A 16,438-nucleotide genomic window follows, 5' to 3' on the forward strand; every position below is an offset into this window, starting at 1 on the left:
TTTACTGATTTTTTAGCCCTCTAGTTTGAGGGCAGACCAGGAAGTGATATTAAAAAAAAACCCTTCCCAGCATGCTTCTTTTCTTTCTGTGGCTTTAGCAGAAGACTTCATGTTGATGCTGCTGCAAGAGTTGGTAAGTTTATTTTAATAAGTAAATTGCCACTTTTTAAAGTGTTTGCTTTGTAAATGGAGCATTTTGCCTTTTAGCTGTTGTTTTCAGTTGTGCTGAACCTTAGAAGTAATTGTTTATTTAATTTTGCTAAACATTTTACTTGTTTTTTACAGGAGGCATTTAGGTTTTCAGTTGGTATTTCAAGCTGTGTCTTGTATTAGATTAAGTGTTCATTGATTCCCTTTAGCACTACTGAGCACTTTTACATGCACCTTTTTACAACTGATTTTTTTTATATGCTCTTTGAAAACAGCCTATCACATATGCATAATGATATATTTGGAGTGTTTGTTTTTTAAATAGAGCCTTTTAGTTGCTGTCATAGGAGCCAACTTTTCAAAATTATTGGGGGGTGCTAAGCCCAGTGGAAATAACCCCTCCCTGGACACATACATGGAATTTTCTCAATATTGGGGGTGCTCAAGCACCCACAGAGTCCGCTCCTATGGTTGCTGTTGTTTTTAGTTGTGCTAGACCTTTGAAGTAATTGTTTTGTCATATTTTGCCAAGCATTTTATTTGTTCACTTTTTTTTAAGGAAGCACTTAGGCTTTTAGGGCCCCTTTTCCCAAGCTGTGGTAAAAGAGGCCCTGCGGTAGCGTCAGCATGTGGATTCACCATGCGTTGAGGTCCCCTTTTACTGCAGCAGGTAAAAGGCTTTTTTTTTTTTTTTTTAAAGGGAAATGGCCTTGTGGTAAGTGAACCATTTGCTGCATAGCCATTTCCTGGGAGAGCCCTTACCGCTACCCATTTAGTGTGCCTTTAGCACGGCTTAGTAAACAGAGCCCTGAGGGGGCCTTTTGCTAAGGTGCACCGAAAAATGGCCTGTGCTGGTGTAGACAAGTGTATTGGACACACACAGATCCATTTTTCAGCGCCTTTTTTTGCTGAAAATGAACATGCAACAAAATAAAAATTGCCGCACATCCATTTTGGGCCTGAGACTTTACCGCCACCCATTGACATAGAGGTAAGGTCTCACATGTTAACTGGGCGGTAATGGTCTATGTATATACAATGCTGATTACCGCCTGGTTACCGCCACATGGGGAACAATTTCTGGCTCGCTTATTGGACGTGTGTAAAAAATGAAATTACTGCCAGGGCTATGCAGTAGCTGGGCAGTAGTTCAATACTGACACACGCAGGACACACATAGGCGCCTACGCAGCTTAGTAAAGGGCCCCTAAGAGTCTAAAATATACAGTTTCAAAATGCTTGCAAATTCTATGCAATTTTCTCATCAACAAAAAAGACCATTTAATAATAGAATGAGGGCCCTGTTTACTAAACCATCCTATAGGCACGCTAACGTTTTTAGCGCACACTAATGCTAGAGACACCCATAGGAATATTTGTACATCCAGAGATAGGGACCGATCAATTATGATTCCTAAAATCATTATTGAGGATGAAAGAGCATATTTAGGGCCCTGTTTACTAAGGTGCACTAGCGTTTTTAATGCACGCTAAAAATTAGAGTGCGCTGATGCTAGAGACATCCTTAGGAATATATGGTTGTCTCTAGTGTTAGCAGTGGCATTCCTTGGTCAGCTGCGACCCGGGGCGGATCGCTGCTGCGCACCCCCCCCCCCCCTCAGGTGCGGCATAGTCCATCCCCCCTGGGTGCGGCATCCTCCCCCCGGTGCATCACCTCCAAGCCCCCCCCTCCCCCCGGGTGCATTCCTCTTACCTGCTGGGGTGCTGGGAGCGGCCGTGTAGCTGGTGGCTCCGCTGGTTCCCTGCTCCCTCTGCCCCCGAACAGGAAGTAACAGCAGAGGGAGCAGGGAACCAGCAGAGCCAACAGCCACAAGGCTGCTCCCTGCACCCCTCCTGCAGCGTGCACCCGGGGCGGACCGCCTCCACCGCCCCCCCGCCCATGGTACGCCACTGAGTATTAGTGCGCGCTGAAAATTCTAGCACACCTACAGAGCGGCTTAATAAACAGGGCCCTTAGAATTATTTAGAGTAAGAGAAGTGTTGAAAGTTGGAACTTCATTTTTACTAATTAGCATAATTATTGTTTTATCATTGTTTAATTTCAATTGGTGTTGTGCCATCTAATCTCAGATTAATTGTATTCCTGTATGTATAGTCTCTCTTGTTTCATCAGATGTCCCCTGGACCAGCACCGTAATGTCATTTACATGCATAAAAATTAAGAACCCCATTTTCTCTAGAACAAATCCCAAGCAACTACTACTACTACTACTACTTAGCATTTCTATAGCACTGCCAGGGTTACGCAGCACTGTACAAGTTTAAACATGGGGAAGGACAGTCCCTGCTCAAGAGAGCTTACAATCTAAAGGTAACAAACTATGTAGTAAGTGTAGGTATCATGAATGGAGAAGGTGGTTAGGCGCCAAAAGCAAGGGAGAAGAGATGGGCTTTGAGTAAGGACTTGAAAATGGGCAGGGAGGGCGCATGGCATATGGGCTCGGGAAGTCTGTTCCAGGCATAAGGTGATGCGAGGCAGAAGGGGCGGAGTCTGGAGTTAGCGGTGGTGGAGAAGGGTACAGATAGGAGTGATTTGTTCTGAGAGCGGAGGTTAAGGGTGGGAACATACGGGGAGAGGAGGGTAGAGAGGTAATGGGGGGCTGCAGATTGAGTGCACTTGAAGGTCAATAGGAGAAGCTTGAACTGTATACGATAGCGGATCGGGAGCCAGTGAAGCGACTTGAGGAGAGGGGTGATATGAGAGTATCGGTTCACGCGGTAGATGAGACGTGCGGCGGAATTTTGGACAGATTGAAGGGGGGATAGGTGGCTAAGCGGGAGGCCAGCGAGGAGAAGGTTGCAATAGTCAAGACGAGAGGTAATGAGCGAGTGGACGAGGGTTCGGGTGGTCTGTTCAGAGAGGAATATATATATTAAAAAGGGTAGGGGAGAGTGGTGACCCCTGAGGGATACCCGATGGAATATCTCAACCTTCAGATATCACATTATTCAACTTAACTTTCTATATTCTAGATAGAAGACCACAGAACCAATTCAAAACTTTACCAGAGATACCTATTTCATCCAGTATGCTCAGTAAAATCCCATGATCCACTTGGTCAAATTCCAACGATAAATCAAATTGCATAATCATAACTTAGCCACCCTTACTTAATATAGATCTAGCAGTATCTAAAATAGATCTAGCAGTATGTAAAATAGAACCAACCACTGTCTCAGCATAGGCGCCCTGTATAAGAGGCTTGGGGAGGCTAAGCCTCCCCAGGCCAATCGTGGACTTCCATTGGCTGCTGCTGCTGCCCTCACAAACGCAGCACTTTTGCCAGGCAGCTCTCCCTCCTTCCTTCCCGCTCTCGGCCCTCCCCCACGTTTTAACCTTTAACTTTCCGTTGCAGCGACGTCAACGTCAATGAAGAAAAAGGCACTACAGGCTTGTCTCGGGCTCTAGCTTCTCCCTTCTCTCATCACATAGTGTCCCACCCTCGTGGAAACAGGAAATGCATCATCGTGAGGGCGGGGCACTGTGTGAAGAGAGAAGGGAGAAGCTGGAGCCGGAGACGAGCCTGTAGTACCTTTTTTTTCATTGATGTCGGCGTCGTTGCAACCGTCAAAAGAGGATTCTACCTTTCAAGCTGGATCTAACTTAGAAGTAGGGACTACAGAATTTTCCTCTCTCTCTAGACACAGGGTACACATCTGAGACTCATGGTCTCTAGCTTTATCCTTGCTTTCCCACCACTAATGATGTTCTTTGTTTGCTGAATACATATATCTCTACTACCTCCAATAGGTGACAGCTCAACGTATCCACCACTGTCTCCATGCATTGCCACATAGTACTTTTTCCTCATATCACATTCTTAGCAACTGTGCCACTGTTCTTCTTTCTCCTTTTCCTCATCATCCCTGGTTTGTTATTATATGCTTTAGATTTTGATTTCTATTAATGGTGGGCCAAAAGGTCAAATTCCATATTGTTGATGGTCTGCATTTTCCGTATGGTGGTATATTGCTACTACTACTACTACTACTACTTATCATTTCTAAAGCGCTACTAGACGTACGCAGCGCTGGTGTATTAGGGTCTGCCCAGTGTAATATTTATGGTACAGTAAGGTTCTGAGTGTGTTTTTGCACAAAGTTGTGCATAGTGTTTTGCAGTTGAGCAATTGTGGTTAGTATATGCTTTGAGCAACCACTTTATTCTTTGACATATGATACATATCTAATAATTAAATTTAATAAAAGCTATTGTGATTATTTTATTTTTACTTATTTTTTTTCTGTGTGTTGTCAGACAATTATGGATGTAAGCCCCGCCCCTGGCCCCGCCCTAACCCCACCCCCTTTAGCCTCCCCAAACAGTTGGGCCACCAACCGCCTATGTGTCTCAGTATTAAAATTAGCATGGAAACCCAACTGAGAGCTATGAAAAATATTGAAACGGTCCAAATAAGATGTCAACTGGGCGGCGACCACCCCCTCAATGATCTTGACAAACAAGGGGATGGACATAACAAGTCTATAATTCAATAATGATTTCATTAGGTCTTTAATAATAGGGTAAACTTTAAAAAATATATAGGAAAACCCTAGCTAATTAACATATGCATCTTCTTACAAATTACTTAAACTAAGGTATATAGAACATCAACAAAAAATTATGTACCAAATTATTCATTCATAAACATTACATTTAAATTGAAAAGTTCTCTGTTCACACATCAGTCATTATAAAAGTGACTGGCTGAGTAGAGAACCATCATCACACTCCTGGCGTTCTCAGAGCGCGGGGAACCGGTACGCCAGTACCCCTCATGCATTCAGTAAAGCACAAATTGTGTAATGCAAAATCTCAATGATAACACACAATAGAAGGAATGAAGTATTACTGTCAGGCTTATTTTGGAAAGAGAAGGACGCCCATCTTTCGACACAAATCGGAAGATGGGCGTCCTTCTCACAGGGTTGTGCAAATCGGCATAATCGAAAGCCGATTTTGGGCGTCCTCAACTGCTTTCCGTCGCGGGGATGACCAAAGTTCCCGGGGCCTGTCGGAGGGGTAGCGAAGGCGGGACTTGGGCGTGCCTAACACATGGGCATCCTTGACCCATAATGGAAAAAAAAGGGCGTCCCTGACGAGTATTTGGACGACTTTACCTGGTCCAGTTTTTCTTATGACCAAGGCATAAAAAGGTGCCCGAACTGACCAGATGACCACCGGAGGGAATCGGGGATGACCTCCCCTTACTCCCCCATTGGTCACTAACCCTCTCCCTCAAAAAAGAACTTTAAAAATATTTTGTGCCAGCCTCTATGCCAGCTTCAAATGTCATACTCAGGTCCATCGCAGCAATATGCAGGTCCCTGGAGCAGTTTTAGTGGGTGCAGTGCACTTCAGGCAGGTGAACCCAGGCCCATCCCCCTACCTGTTACACTTGTAGTGGTAAATGTGAACCCCTCAAAACCCACCAGAAACCCACTGTACCCACATCTAGGTGCCCCCTTCACCCATAAGGGCTATGGTAGTGGTGTACAGTTGTGGGTAGTGGGTTTGGGGGGGGGGGGCTCAGCACACAAGGTAAGGGAGCTGTGTACCTGGGAGCTTTTTCTGAAGTCCACTGCAGTGCTCCCTGCATGTCAGGGGGACCAGTGCACTACAAATGCTGGCTCCTTCCATGACCAAAGGGCTTGCATTTGGTCGTTTCTGAGATGGGCGTCCTTAGTTTTCATTATTGCTGAAAATCAGAAACGACCAAGTCTAAGGACGACCATCTCTAGGGATGACCTAAATGTCAAGATTTGGGCGTCCCTGACCGTATTATTGAAACGAAAGATAGCCACCCATCTTGTTTCAGTAATACGGGTTTCCCCGCCCCTTTGCCGGGACATCCTGCAAGTAAGTCTTCAGGAAAACTTGGGCGCCCCTTTCGATTATGCCCCTCTGTGTGACCCAAACACTACCTTATTAATTATGTGAGACAATAAATCCTAGAATTCCTCTATTCAATTATACAACCCTTTACGATTTTATCCAAAGCGTTATATTCAATTTATAATATGATGACATATCTACATAGTTCGTTATTCTTTTTCCACAGTACATATAGTCCAACCTTCAAAAGTTACTGATAATTTTCCAACTGATTCAATTTTAAGTACTTATCTACAAGATCTCAAGATGTTACTGAGGCCGCCTACGGTTTCGAGGCTGGAACTATGCTCAGTTCGAGTAGTGCTCCCCCAAATTCATAATAAAAAAGAAGAAAAATTACAAAAATGAAGACAATGAAAAACTCAAGAAAATAGTCCCAACTTGTATATCTTCGGGGTGTAGGTGCGTGTTTTGGATGCACGCTGGTCCATTTCCTGACCGCGCCTGGAATAACTTTTATTTTCGGCCGTGCATATTGGATGAGCGCCAAGTGCCATTTAGGACATTACTGCCCAGTTACTGCATGAGATTTTACTGCTAGGTCAATAGCTAGCAGTAAGGTCGCAGGCCCAAAATGGACGCACAGGAATTTTGATTTTACCGCATGTAGATTTTCGTCAAAAATTTTAAAAAGGCATTTTTTATAGGTGAGCTGAAAAATTATTCTGCGTGCACCCAAAACCCGCGCCTACACTACCGCAAGCCATTTTTCAGTGCACCTCAGTAAACCCTAAGGGGGTCTTTTACGAAATCTGGAACTACCGCCAGGCTACCACAGCAGTTCCCACCCCCAGCACACAACACTTCCAGAGCTACAAAAATATTTTAATTTTTGTAGCATCGGTGTTTACCCGATAGTAATTGGACAGTGCCGCATGCTGCCCAGTTACCGCTGGGTTAGCACGGGAGCACTTACTGCCACCACAATGGGTGGCGGTAAATGCTTCCCCCGAAATGGACGCATGACAAGTAGTTTTCTTGTCACACAGTCATTTCTTAAAAAAACAAAAAGATAGCATTTTACTCGCTGTGGTAAAAGAGGGCCTTAGCGCGCATCAAAACACATGCTGATGCCAGCACAGGCCCCATTATACCACAACCTGGTAAAACGACCCCTAAGTTTGAAATAAACGAAGTTATAGTATGTCTCCGTTAATTCATTAAATTTTTGGAATAATTTCTTTACATTTAAAGCAGATGTCCCTATTAATCTAAGATGTCCCTATATACTAAGGTGCACCCCAAAGTGGCCTGTGCTGGTGTAGGTGCGTGTTTTCAATGCACGCTGGTGCATTTCCTGAATGCGCCTGAAAAGGGATTTTTTAATGTGCCAGAAAATGGACGCGCAGCAAAATGAAAATCAGCGTGTGTCCATTTTCGGCCTCAGACCTTAACGCCACCCGTTGACTTAGCGATAAGGTCTCACAGGCTAACTGGACAGTAAGCGTGCAGCATGCGCCAACTGCCAATTACTGCCAGTTAAGGGCCTTGCAGAAGAAAATAGAAAATACGTTCTACTGCGTGTTTTGGGCATGCACCAAAAATGGAAATACCGTCCAGGGCATGCGGTTGCTAGGTGGTAGTGCCAATTTGACGTGCATTGGATGCACATATGCACCTTTATAAAAGTGCTCCTTAGTGTAGTACTCTTTTCTAGTGTCTTTTATATATATAATTTATTTTTATTTATAATCTTTTATTTTACAAGGGTCACTTGCAAACAGTAATACAGAGATGACTGTAATCTAATACAATACGAAGAAAACAAAAAAAAACCCTACGATTAAGAAAAATATATTCATCTACAATCGATCACTTTCTTAGACCACAAAAAGAAGGAAAAGCAGGGAGGAGAAAGGTTTTATAAATGAGGAGATATTATATTAATACATCAATTAAAGAAAATGGCCTGGTCAGTTCACATTCTTCTAGTCTTAATCAGAAATCTTATTCTATAACTTCTGGGTTATCCGGAATCTTCTTCTTATCTAGAAAAACTCGAAGCTGATCTGGTTCAAAAAAAGACGTATTTTGTCCCTGTAAAGTTTATCAAACATTTACATGGATATACTAATGAAAATGTTGCTCCGATTTTTTTTGTTTCTTTTCTTAAAGCCAAGAATCTCTCTTCTATCATGTGTTGATTTCGTGATGTCGTGGAAGAGCCAAATCCTTTGTCCACAAAATTTTTTAAAAGAATTTTTGAAGTATAATTTCATAATCGAATTAACATCTTGCTCAAACACAAAAGACATGATTAAAGTTCTTCTTTTAATTTTTGTTTATATTGTGATACTGCCTGTTTCTATAGTTGTTGTTGTATGCTACTATGTTTATTCCAATTACATTCTAATTTTCTACAAATTTGTTTCAATTTTAGAAAATTCTGAGTAAACCATTTATTACTTTGTCTATCCTTTTTTACCTTCCTAAAACTAGGGGACAACTCGTTCAAAATAGCCTCTCCATAGTTGTTCTAATTATAAATAAAAATTATGTATTTATTAGGATTTATTTACCGCCTTTTTGAAAGAATTCACTGAAGGCAGAGTTCATTGATTCCCTTTAGCACTATTCAGCACTATTATGACAGCTGAGAGGTCTGTATTTTATCCTATCAAGCTTCATGTTTGCTTTTTAAATGGAGGATTTTGCCTTTTAGCTGCTGTTTTCAGTTGTGTTGAAGATTACGTAAGTACATAAGTATTGCCATACTGGGACAGACTGAAGGTTCATCAAGCCCAACATCCTGCTTCCAACAGTGGCCAGTCCAGGTCACAAGTACCCTGGCAAGATCCCAAGAAAGTACAATACATTTTATGCTGCTTATCTTAGAAATAAGCAGTAGATTTTTCCCAAGTCCATTTTAATAATGACTTATGGACTTTTATTTTAGGAAGCTATCCAAACCTTTTGTAAACCCCACTAAGCTAATGAAGTAGTTGCTTCCTCTAATCTTGCTAAGCATTTTATTTATTTATTTACTTATTTATTTCAAAGGGAGCACCTAGGCTTTTAGCTGCTATTTTAAGTTGTGTCATATTAAAAGTAAACGTTCCCTGGTTTCTTGTAGTACTGCTGAGCATTTTCATGATAGCAGGGAGGTGTGAATTTTATTAACCTCCTAACTAGGGGCCCTGTTTACTAAGCCGCGTTATAGGCACATTAGCATTTTTAATGCGCATTAACCATATACGCGCGTTAACTGTGTATGCACCTACAATATCCCTATAGGTGCCTACACAGTTAGCATGTGCGCTAATTGTAGGCGCGTTAAAAATGCTAACGCGCCTTAGTAAACAGGGCCCTAGGTATGTATGGTCTATGGATATTGTTAAAGTGTTGCTTTTGAGGCTATAGAGATTATTGTAAATAAATCATTTGCTGATGGTAAAATGCCTGCTGATTTGAAAATAGCTAGAGATCACTCTTGAAAAGGATCCTAGTGCTGTGGATATATGAGTGTCTCTAGCGTTAGCAGGCGCTAATTTTTAGTGCACACTAAAAACACTAGCACACCTAAAGCGCGACTTAGTACATAAGTATTGCCATACTGGGAAAGAACAAAGGTCCATCAAGCCCAGCATCCTGTTTCCAACAGTGGCCAATCCAGGTCACAAATACCTGGCAAGATCCCCAAAAAGTACAAAACATTTTATACTGCTTATCCCAGAAATAGTGGATTTTCCCCAAGTCCATTTAATAACGGTCTATGGACTTTTCCTTTAGGAAGCCGTCCAAACCTTTTTTTAAACTCCACTAAGCTAACTGCCGTTACCACATTCTCTGGCAACGAATTCCAGAGTTTAATTGCATGTTGAATGAAGAAAAATTTCTCCGATTTGTTTTAAATTTACTATATTGTAGCTTCATCGCATGCCCCCTAGACCTAGTATTTTTGAAAAGCGTAAACAGACGCTTCACATCTACCCGTTCAACTCCACCAATTATTTTATAAGCAGGGCCCTTAGTCTCATAGACCGGCGCGCAGCGTATTCTATAACCTGCATAGAAATTTAGACTTATTCTATAAAGTACGGCAAAATTAAGATCTACTTTAAGGAATACGCTTAAGTGAATTTCATTTTGGCACCAAATTTTTAGGCGTGATATATAGAATCTAGTCCTATACCCACAGATATACCATTATGTGTTTTCTGATAAATGCATGTATATGTTTTATTTATGTACACAAACGTTTTTCAGTTTATTTGGAAGTCCTATGTAAGTGCATATAATTTGATCACTGGATTCCTCCATTTTATGTACTGATAACTTTATTAATTTTATTCACATGTTTATTTATTATTATTTGCAAATTCTGGGGGTCTTTTACTAAGGCTCGCTGGCATTTTTAGTGCACGCTAAACGCCAAAGATGCCAATGCATTCCTATGGACATCTTTAGCGTTCAGCACATGCCTATTTTTAACGTGCACTAAAAACATCAGTGCGCCTAAGTAAAAGACCCCCTCTTTTAGCACTGACCCCTGAGGCAGCCCATGAGTGGGCAAAACGTGGACCGCATTGGGTGTTTGTTTCAATAAGGAACTATTTTTCATGGAACCTAGTGTGTGATCTGCTGTATTTCTTTTCTCTATTCTGACATGTACACTTCAACTAACACATTTCAGCTGCCTTCTCTCTATTTTTACAGTGTTATTTATGAGGCAGCATAACAGTCTGTAACGAATGAAGCTTGATCAATTCTAAAATGTGAAAAAACATACCAGGAAATGTTAAAATATTTTTGCACCCATTTTTAGACTTAAATGAGTGCCTAGCTCTTTTAATCACAAGTCTCCGTGCTGGTCTGTAAATATCATTTGGACAAGGTCGCGCTCCATAAACCTGCAAATGGGCCAAAGCTAATCTTACCTTCACTTATTTCCACAAGTTGCCTTGAAAGTAATTGTATTGCATAGCAGTAATGAAAAAAGTGTGAAAAAAGTAAATTTAATTAATGATAAAATTAGGCTGATATTCAAAAGAAATTATGCATACACGGGCAGCTACTGAATGTTTAACTTCTCTGTGTATTTTCAAACCTTATACGGATAGTATCATACCAAACATCTGAGAAAATAGCCTGACATACATGTACAAGAAAGGGTCAGGTTTGGGGTGCATGGGCGAGTAGGCTAAATAATTATCCATTCAGCAATAGTCAGCTGCTATATGGATAATTTATAAGGTCAATATTCAGCTATCACAGTCAGCATTTCTTTTAAATGTTAACCAGAACAGTTAAATAAAACATTGGATGGGGTCTCATGATGCACTGCTGCTGAGTAGACGCCTGATGCTTCTGCTCTACTCCCAAAAGCTCATCTCTAGAATTTAACTATATTGTATTAAATATCCCTAAACCCCTTGTTTGACCCTCGTAATGGCAGATACCTGGATCATATCAAGAGCTTTATTAACCTGTGCAGTAGTGTGTTATGCCATTAAAAACTCTACACTCTGCACAAGATCAAGCTGACAGCAACAGTAAGATAATGGCAGCGGATCAGGCTCCATCACCTGTAATATCTCTGCAAGAAAACGCTATGCGGGAGCTCACCAAGCACTTGACAGCAGTGCTGGATGACAAATTAGTAAGATTGCATGCGTCAATTTGAAGATGTTAAAGAAACCTTGGAATGCCAAGCCAATCAACTACAAATTATAGAAGAACTAGTAAGAAGGCCTGTTTCTGAGGCAAGTGAAACGGGCGCTAGCAAGGCCCTTTCCTTCCCATCCCCCTCCCCTTTTTCCTGGTCTTACCCTCCATGCTTCAGGGTCGTGGCCCCCCCCCCCCCCCCCGCCTCACTCCCTCCGTTTGTCTTGGCTAGCTGGCTCCTTCGCTGCCTCCGACCTTCAGGCTGCCTGCCTCACGCCTTGCGTTCGTCCGACATTTGTGGTTTTGGGCGAACAGCTGACTCCCCGTTGCCCGACGGCCCTGCAGGCGAAACGGTGCCCTCGCGTCAAACGTGATGACGTCGAGGGCGGAGCGATGCGATTGGTAGAATGTCATTTCTCCGCCCTCGACGTCATCACGTTTGGCGCAAGGGCGGAGCAAACAGTCATGGGGGAAAATTCCGATCTCTGCCACCTCAAAAAACAGAAGTTGCAGCTTCATTAGAACGTTGAGGTAGCGAATTATGTGTGGAAGGGGCGTGGCTGCGGGCGGGTCTATCAGTGACAGTGAGTGGTGCATTAGTGATAGTGAGAGGTGAGTGGTGACAGCCTAAGTGCAGGGCTTTAGTGTTTCCCTGCCACAGAGTGAGCTTCAGAATATTTGAGGTGAGAATTATTTGTATAGATAGATGAGTTACCCGGCAGGAAGGACAAGTGGATGATAGTGAGGTGCAATTGCATGATCTATCAACAAAATATCAGCAACTTCTAGGCAAAGTAGATGACCATGAAAATCTAGGGCAAAGGAAGAACCTCAGATTAGTAGATATGCCTGGAAATGTTAAGGATCATGAACTTTGGAAGGTCATGGAAACAAGGTTACCAATGTCTTTAGGCCTGGAGTTGACACAGACCCCAGTGAAGATCGAGAACATAGGAAGGTGAGGTAGGTCATCGCCTGATTTCAGAACTATGTTGATAAGCATATTCTGCCCCGATATTCAGCTGGTGGTGGGTGGCGCTCTGACTGCCTGCTGCTGGCGTTTAACCTGGATATTCAATGTTGGGTCGTTTCTGGTGATCGGCATTAATATACGGGTTTTTCAATGTTGGCTAGCAAATGACCAGTTAAGTAAATATTCAGACTTAAACAACCATGGCTTAGCAGGCAAAGACAGGTCTGCTTTTATGCTACTGAAAATGACCAGTTGTTCGCCAAGACGTGAGTTAACTGGTTGGTGGCCATTCCCGGATGTTTAACTGGGGCTGAATATTGGCCATATTATGAATAAAAAGAGTGGAGTGGTTCAAGCAGATAATACTCTGTACTTTTCCACCCTAGAGGAACTGAAGTGGTTCCTGGAGCGTGACTGCGTATAGCCCTGCCACTGCGACTCAGGTTACATGTTGTGTTCTGGGGCTTGGGGTGCGCTATAATATCCAATACATCTTGGACTCTCACTGTTTACAATAATTGTGCCCGTTACTCCCATATTCCAAGTTTTTTCATTGCACATGTAAGAAGTAAATTGAAAAGAGCGGAGGGGAGGAAAGAAGCATAAATGACAAAGGATCTCCTGCAAGTATGGTATCTGCCTTTATTTGAGGATTGGGCTTATGAAACATATTTTGCAGCAACACCTCTGTGAACTTTTAGCCACTTGCAGGCAAGTACCGGGATGGCTAGAAAAGAATGCTTTATTCTGGCCTCAGCCTGTGGTTGAGGTGCTTAGTGTGTGTGAGGGGGGGGGGGGGGGGGGGGGGGGAGGGAATGTCATTGCATTACGGTGTCTACCACTGTTGAATCTTTGCTTCATTCCTGCATGTAGGGCCCCCTTGATCACCAGGGATATCTAAGGTAGGCCCAAGGGGGCCTACATGGGGTGGGAGTGATGGGCTCAGGAGCTTCCTGTGTTTGGGAATGGGGGCTCAGGTGCTTGGTCAGGGGGTTTCCTGTCTTTGGGGGAGGGGGATCCAGATTGTGGGGGAAGGAGAGGGCACTCAGAGATGGTGAGGGCACCTATATCCCTTATGTTGGTCCCAGCTGAATATTGGCCGGTGATGTTATGGACAGGGAATAGATGTGGAAGTGTTAGCCAGCTAGCACATTCTGATTAGTGTGTGCTAACTGCATAACGTGGGACTTAACACTCCCACGTTATTTTTTCCAAAGTCCTGCAACTTTCACATACTGGGTCTTTCTGAAAGTTCAATCACCTTTGTGGAGCAACTTTTACCTCGTATACTACCGCTTCACTTCAGCAACCTCTCAAATTCAAACAGGTACACAGAGTGCTATCACACAGGATTCTGTTCACCGTATAGCCAAGACCAATAGTAGTAGTAGTAGTTTTGAAACCAAGAATGCGCAACATGAGAGAAAAAGCAGCCGCAGGGGCAGGCCATGTGGCAGAGTGACAGTGCTGGAGGAAGACCTCTTCTGCTGGTGGGGCCTCGGGATCCCCACCAGCCAAGTTATTTGCGGTTGTGGCAGGGGGGAGGGGCAGCAAACTTGGGAGGGTTGCAGCAGCGGTGACAATCCTGGGGGAGGGCGGCGATCCTGGGGCTGGGCCTGGCTCAGTCTCTCGGTGGCCCTGCCCTTATCCTCTCTTTTTTTTCAACGCCCTCGAAGCCCTCTGAGAATCTTCTTCTACAGAAGGATTTAAATTATCTAATCTAGAAATTAAACTATCCCTTTATGCTGATAATTTATAACCATACACTACAACACCCTCCATCCCAGCAATGCTTGATCTTATTAACCAATTTTCCATAATACCTGAATATAAGATAAGATAAAAACAGGATGTTTTCTACTTCATGACAATATTGACTCATCCGAAGTTACTAAATTCTCTTTTAAATGACAATCTGCTTTAAAATATCTAAAGGTCTTTTTACTAAGCCACAGTAAAAAGTGACCAGTGGTAGTGTGGGTGTGTGTTTTGGTGCATGCTGAGCCATTTTATTAATGGCCGGGAAATGGGTGTGCTCTGAAATTAAAACTAGTGCGTGCCTATTTATGGCCTGAGCCCTTACTGCCACCCGTTGAACTAACAGTAAGTACCCACACTGTAACCATGTAGCATGTGCCAGCTGCTGATTACCACCGGAAACCACACCCAGCTTTAGAAAATTATTTTCTACCGTAGGATTCGGTGTGCGCCAAACACAGAATTACCACTGGGCATAGCCTGGCAGTAGTGCTGATTTGGCACATGCTACCTGCTCGTTAGCCCTCCTGCATCTTAGTAAAAGGGATCCTTAGGTATTCAACTAGGTCGCACACTAGAATTGAATATGACCTCTCTTCTAAAAAATTTTAAAGATGTCACATTTCATTGGTACACACTTTATTTATCTTGGTGGGATTGTTTAGAATCCATTAAAATGGAAAGTTCTCCATTGAAAATCATTCACACTTCTTACATAAACAGTGGCTTCTCCAACCCGGTTAGCCACAATGATTTTCAGTGTAAACTTGGAGAACTATGTGATTACAGTTACATGTTAGATTTTTCTACAGCTGTGCCATCTGTCTTCCTAAGTGGACCCTGAAGCAGCTAGAATCAGCATTTAGCATAGCAAAACGCTGGCCAACGTCGGTCGAGGAAGAGGAGGCTGTAGCAACCATCTGGATGAAACGCCAATTAAGAAGCTAAGTCATTTGCTGAATATCTTCTTTTTGGATTATGCACATGTTGATAGGCACGGAGCAGTAACCCATATCGGGATACAGACAATAACAATTGAGGTTTAAGAGTTAGGACATACCAGCGAGGTTCCCAGTACTTTACCTCTTTAGTGCTCCATTTTTCTTTAGTTTTTCACTTGGAACTTTGGGGTCGTTTTTTGGCCTATGATGAGGAATGAATCCTCTTAAAACCGAGTGATTGGTCGCCAGGATCGATTGTTGCTTGTGAGGTCATTTTGATCCAAACACCTTGAGGCTTTTTTCCCCCCTTAAATTTTCAACGTTACAAGTGTGATAACATTGTGTGGCCAGTTTATCATTCTCCCTTTTTACAAAAAGCAATGGGAGTTATTGAGTTTAGTATTCTTAAATACAACATTGTTTATTTTTTTCACTGTTGTATAATGTTTGATAAATCAATGAAAAGATTTGAACTCAATATAACAGATGTGCTTGGAAAAGGAGTCTGATGCTGGGGCTAGAGGAAGAGGGCTGGGGCTGACACAGGGACTGAAAATAAGGGGGCCCCACACGGCGCGCCTCAACTCTGCCTCGCCGCCAGACCGCCGCTGCTCGCCTGCCTTCTACCCATGTCCAACGAAAATGGGAGAAAGGGTTTTAACATTGCGGCTGGGACTCTATTGCTGAGGGAAGGGAAAGGATTTGGATTTAGCTCAAGCCTTTTTCAGTTGTGACTCAAGGTAAGCTACATTCAAGTATAGTAGATATGTTCTTGTTCCTGGAGGCTTACAGTCTGAGGTAGGGAGGTTGATGCTGGGGCTTGGGCTGACACAGGGGTGAGGAATGGAACAAGGGGGTAGATTCTAAAGGGTGGCGGTGGGAAAATGGGTCTAGAAGCTGATGTTGGGGATGGGAGAAGGATCTGGGGGCTGATACCAGGTTAGGGATGGTAGAAGGGGGCTATGCTGGCACATGATAAGTGTAGAATAGAAGGGGACTGAAGCCTTGAGTTTGATAAAAGAGTGCTAAATCCAGGAGAAAGGTCTGTTGCTGGAAAATTGTTTTTTTGGTCTTCGAATGGAATCCAACTAAAAA

Source organism: Microcaecilia unicolor, chromosome 1, assembly GCF_901765095.1.
Source record: "Microcaecilia unicolor chromosome 1, aMicUni1.1, whole genome shotgun sequence".
In the NCBI taxonomy this organism is placed as follows: Eukaryota; Metazoa; Chordata; class Amphibia; order Gymnophiona; family Siphonopidae; genus Microcaecilia; species Microcaecilia unicolor.